At 39.6% G+C, this 6000-nt stretch overlaps 1 non-coding gene across 1 annotated transcript; it reads left to right on the forward strand.

Annotated features, from left to right (window-relative positions):
* The first annotated feature begins 1139 nt into the window (after positions 1–1139).
* On the forward strand, positions 1140–1210 carry trnaf-gaa (transfer RNA phenylalanine (anticodon GAA)). Its single transcript has one exon. It is a non-coding gene; the product is annotated as a tRNA-Phe (tRNA).
* Positions 1211–6000: the final 4790 nt, after the last annotated feature.

Raw genomic sequence — 6000 nt, forward strand, 5'->3', positions numbered from 1 at the left:
GATGACAAGCAGGCGAGGCACTTCCTGGAACTGGTGCCATCCTTCAGGACCTCTGAGCCCTGACCGACATGGGCATCACCCCTGGCAGTGCCATCCGTTGCCTACTAAAGGTACCAGCCAGGCATATAACTCTAGCCACATTACAACAAACAGATATACATATAAATCCTTATAAATGGCCACTAATGAATGAAAAAGGTGTATTTGATCAATCATTCACCCAATAATTGATTCAATTTGTTAAGTCACATGAATTGTACACTCTTAGAAAAAAGGGTTCCAAAGAGTTCTTCGGCTTGCCCATGGAAGAACCCTTTGACAAAGCCTTTAGGGTTCCAGGTAGAACCCTCTGTGAAAAGGGTTCTTGCATGCCTACACATACACATGATAAGACACGCACTCTACACACACGTACACATTGATTTTGTATTGTCGATATGTGGTAGTACAGTAGTGGCCTGAGGGAACACACGTAATGTGTTGTGGAAAGTGTTATGAAATGTAATGTCATGGAATATTTAAAATTGCACATAACTGCCTTAATGTTTCTGGACCCCAGGAAGAGTAGCTGCTGTCTTGGCAACAGCTAATGGGGATCCTTAATAAATACAACTACAAATAGTGTACTGGTTATTGCTTTAAACAGTGACCTTACCATACTATCTGCTTCACTTGCTGTCAAAGTCAACCTTGAGACTTGAAGTAACATTGCCCTTGCTCAACCAAGACCATGGTTATGGTAGAGCAATTGGTTAGTAAGAACACTGCTTTGTGAGTATGAAGTATTGTTTTGCAGAGGGTCCCGGGTTCGATACCAGGTCAGGTCGGGAACAGCACTTACTCTGTTACACAAAGATCTGTGAAAGGTTTTCAAACAGATGAGAGTGGTTGCATAACAAAGTGCAAATTTAACCATCCGTTTAATGGGCTTTTGTTTTATATTTTTAGTTCAAACTGTAAATCGTAACAAAACTATAGTTAGCATGTGGCGAATGACACTTAACACCCCTTTTTCATTATTATGCCTCTAAGTTGGACTCCGTGCTCTGTGCTTTACTCCTTACGTTCACATCCCTTCACTGAAAGAGTCAATGCCAGACCTGTCTGTCTCTCTCACTTGCTGGTTGACTAGAGTAGAAGTCTATAGCTCAGTTGGGAGAGCGTTAGACTGAAGATCTAAAGGTCCCTGGTTCAATCCCGGGTTTCGGCATTAGATGTTGTTCCTTCTTCCAATTTGTAAGTCGCTCTGGATAAGAGCGTCTGCTAAATGACTAAAATGTAAAATGTAAATGTATAGTAGGGTATGGTTGCCCAGGGATGGAGCTGGAATGTGGCCCAATGCAGCATTGTCCTTGTACCCAACACCCATATAGTCATAAAACCTTTCCCCATGTAACTGCCTTTACCTCAGTCTGGTGTTCGCTGAACAGTAGTTGTATACGTTATTGGTTCCTTGAAATACATACTCATTTCTTTTCAGTTTTTTACAGTTTTTTACAATTTAGTCTTGGCACCCAGAGTAGTTAGCACCCAGTTCATTTTGATAGAGTAAAGCTCAGTACAGTACAACAGTGATATGAATTTGAAAATGTTGTTACAAGCTTGAGCCACAAGATGGTGGAGATCACAAGCTCATATAGCATGGACCTCTGATTTGTCTCTAGCTCAAGGATCTGACCCTTTTTTTCTATTTTCGCCTAAAATGACATACCCAACGACATCCTGGGGCCGTACCATTTTGCAGATTTTCAATTGCAAACATTATCTCTTCTTTGGTAATAGGGGCACTAGGTATAAATTGCCCTTAGGCACAGATCTAGGATCAGTTTATTCTCGTCAGATCCAAACCTGTAATCCTACAACCAAATACGTTTTTTTTTAAACAACAAAGCTCTTAGTATAGTGATGCAGTTCTTTAGATGTTGTACACATGAAATTGAGTCATTCCAGACTTTATCCATTAATGTTATATTCCTTTTTCACCTATCCAACTGCTCCATTCTCTGTGTAGCCTGCTGCTACAGGTAAGTGCCAAAATAAAGAAAATACCAACATAAAGTGTCTTAATAGGGCATTGGACCACCACAAGCCGCCTTGGCATAGATTCTTCAAGTGTCTGGAACTTCCTGTGTGGAAGCACCCCATGCTTTCAATATACTTTGTATCCCTCATTTACTCAAGTGTTTTCTTTATTTTGGCAGTTACCTGTAGAATGGAAGGAGAGGATTATCATCAGCCCTATGTTCCCTGGGCGCTATAATCCCTCAACCTATGTTCCCTGGGCCCTATATTCCCTAAGACCTACATTTGAAGTCGGAAGTTTACATACACCTTAGCCAAATACATTTAATCTCAGTTTTCACAATTCCTGACATTTAATCCTAGTAAAAATTCCCTGTCTTAGGTCAGTTAAGAATGTGAAATGTCAGAATAATAGTAGAGAGAATGATTTATTTCAGCTTTTATTTCTTTCATCACATTCCCAATGGGTAAGATACATACACTCAATTATCATTTGGTAGCATTGCCTTTAAAATTGTTTAACTTGGATCAAATGTTTCAGGTAGCTTTCCACAAGCTTCCCACAATAAATTGGGTGAATTTTGGCCCATTCCTATTGACAGAGCTGCTGTAACTGAGTCAGGTTTGTAGGCCTCCTTGCTCGCACATGCTTTTTCAGTTCTGCCCACAAATTTTCTATAGGATTTAGGTCAGGGCTTTGTGATGGTCACTTTGTTGTCCTTAAGCCATTTTGCCACAACTTTGGAAGTATGCTTGGGGTCATTGTCCATTTGGAAGACCCATTTGCAACCAAGCTTTAACTTCCTGACTGATGTCTTGAGATGTTGCTTCAATATATCCACATAATTTTACTTCCTCATGATGCCATCTATTTTGTGAAGTGCACCAGTCCCTCCTGCAGCAAAGCACCTCCACAACATGATGCTGCCACCCCCTTGCTTCACAGTTGGGATGGTGTTCTTCAGCTTGCAAGCCTCCCCCTTTTTCCTCCAAACATAATATATGGTCATTATGGCCAAACAGTTCTATTTTTGTTTAATCAGACCAGAGGACATTTCTCCAAAAAGTACGATCTTTGTCCCCATTTGCAGTTGCAAACCGTAGTCTGGCTTTTTTATGGCGGTTTTGGAGCAGTGGCTTCTTCCTTGCTGAGCGGCCTTTCAGGTTATGTCGATATAGGACTGTGGATATAGATACTTTTGTACCTGTTTCTTCCAGCATCTTCACAAGGTCCTTTGCTGTTGTTCTGGGATTGATTTGCACTTTTCACACCAAAGTACGTTCATCTCTAGGAGACAGAACGCGTCTCCTTCCTGAGCGGTATGACGGCTGCGTGGTCCCATGGTGTTTATACTTGCGTACAATTGTTTGTACAGACGAACGTGGTACCTTCAGGCGTTTGGAAATTGCTCCCAAGGATGAACCAGACTTGGAGGTCTACAATTTTTTTTTCTGAGGTATTGGCTGATTTCTTTAGATTTTCCCATGATGTCAAGCAAAGAGGCACTGAGTTTGAATGTAGGCCTTGAAATACATCCACAGGTACACCTCCAATTGACTGAAATGATGTCAATTAGCCTATCAGAAGCTTCTAAAGCCATGACATCATTTTCTGGAATTTTCCATACTGTTTAAAGGCACAGTCAACTTAGTGTATGTAAACTTCTGACCCACTGGAATTGTGATACAGTGAATAATAAGGGCGTCTGAAAGATTAATTTGTCTCCCAGTGTCTGTTGAAAAGCAGACTGAACCAGGTTTTCCTCTAGGATTTTGCCTGTGCTTAGCTCTATTCTGTAAACTTTAATCCTTAACAACTCCCTAGTCTTTGCCGATGACAAGCATACCCATAATATGATGCAGCCATACCATGCTTGAAAATATGAAGAATGGTACTCAGTGAAGTGTTGTGTCAGATTTGCCCCAAACATAACACTTCATATTCAGGACATAAAGTTCATTACTTGCCACATTTTTTACAGTTTTACTTTAGTCCATTATTGCAAACAAGATGCATGTTTTGAAATATTTGTATTCTGGACACGCTTCCATCTTTTCATTTAGGTTAGTATTGTGGAGTAACTATAACGTTGTTGATCCATCCTCAGTTTTCTCCTATCACAGCCATTAAAATCTGTAATTGTTGTAAAGTCATCTTTGGCCTCATGGTGAAATCCCTGATTGATTTCCTTCCTCTCTGGCAACTGAGTTATGAAGGACACCTGTATCTTTGTAGTGACTGGGTGCATTGATACACCATCCAAAGTGTAATTAATAACTTCACCATGCTGAAAGGGATATTCAATGTCTGCTTTTTATATTTTTACCCATCTACCAATAGGTGCCCTTTGCTAGGCATTGAAAAACCTCCTTGGTCTTTGTGGTTGAATCTGTGTTTGAAATTCACTGCTCGACTGAGGTACCTTAGTCATCTTACAGATAATGTGTGGTACAGAGATGAGAACTTATTTAGACGTGCCATAACAAAGGGGTTAAATACTTATTGACTTATTGATTACATTTCAGCTTTTCATTCTTAATTAATTTGTAAAAAGACTCTAAGAACATAATTCCACTTTGACATTATGGGGTATTGTGTGTAGGACACTGACACAAAATTAGGCTGTAACACAACAAAATGTGGAAAAAGTCAAGGGGTGTGAATACTTTCTGAAGGCACTGTATACAATGCATTAGGAAAGTATTCAGGCGCCTTCACTTTTCTACATTTTGTTACGTTACAGCCTTATTCTAAAATGGATTACATAGTTTTTTTCCCCCTCATCAATCTACACACAATACCCCATAATGACAAAGCAAAAACAGGTTTTTAGAATTTTTGCAAATTTATTAAAAATAAAAAACTGAAATGTATGTTAATGTAAATCCAGAGTTCCCCATGGGTTCCCCAAATACACTGAAGCAGTCTATAATGTATAACTTGTTACAGTTTACCCCTACCTTATTATTTTCTTCCATCTGGCAATATCATGTTAAGAGCAAATACACACACATGCATTTGTAGGCCATTTAAAATTTATAATAAAGTCTTCTTCAAAGTATGCATGTCATTCTTTATGACATCATAAAGGTGTGAGTATCACATTCAAAACAAAGTCCAAAACAAAACAAAGCTATTTTCAATAAACATGTTTCCATATTATTTTTCTATGCATGTTAGATCACAGCCACACTTCACCTCAAATCAGAAGCCGGCAATAGGGCTGTAGGCCTATGTGTTCAGTTTTGTTCTCTGTTTTATGTACATAGCCTATGTGACCTAAATTCAGAAGATGTCTGCCTACCACATTTGACCATTCGCACATATCCCACCTTTAAACAAGCATGGTCATGTTTTCTGTCATGAAATACAATTAATTAAGCTAAATTCTCCCTTGCCCGATCTCCTTCAAGACATGATCATATATGTGTGATAACTTTGACAGCTTTTATTCAGTGGGGCAAGTAGTAGTGTTCAAATCCCATCTTGTGGCGAGAAGCAGGACACGGGGGTTCGCGATTCCCTACCGGTCACATTGGTGCCGTGACTTAAATGGGTTTCTGCTAGGAGGAGGTCAATTGGGGGTGAAGAAGTGGAGGTTGCTCGGAATGCTCATCACATGGCGTCGTTCACGTTAGACTACCAGATTTCCACTATTAGGACTGTTTTAAAAGGGACTATGTCTGTAGTATACGGAGCTATACAACTTTAATGTTAGTCCATAACTCCCTTATGTTTAACAGCTGATCAGTATCACTCGAGGTTGAAGATCAATTAGATATGCAAATGAGCAACATGGCAGCTGTCTTGTAGTGTGCCTGCATGCACCCTGTTATTTTACCATGCTTCGGTATTGATATAAAGAGTTAATGTGTGCAACTATGGGGCAAAACAGATAAATAGGCTATGTCTAAATACAGTTAAAAGGCACCATAATTGCTTCCCGTGGGCATATAATATTAAGGTAGACTATGGAG

This window comes from Salmo salar, chromosome ssa10 (genome assembly GCF_905237065.1).
Source record: "Salmo salar chromosome ssa10, Ssal_v3.1, whole genome shotgun sequence".
In the NCBI taxonomy this organism is placed as follows: domain Eukaryota; kingdom Metazoa; phylum Chordata; class Actinopteri; order Salmoniformes; family Salmonidae; genus Salmo; species Salmo salar.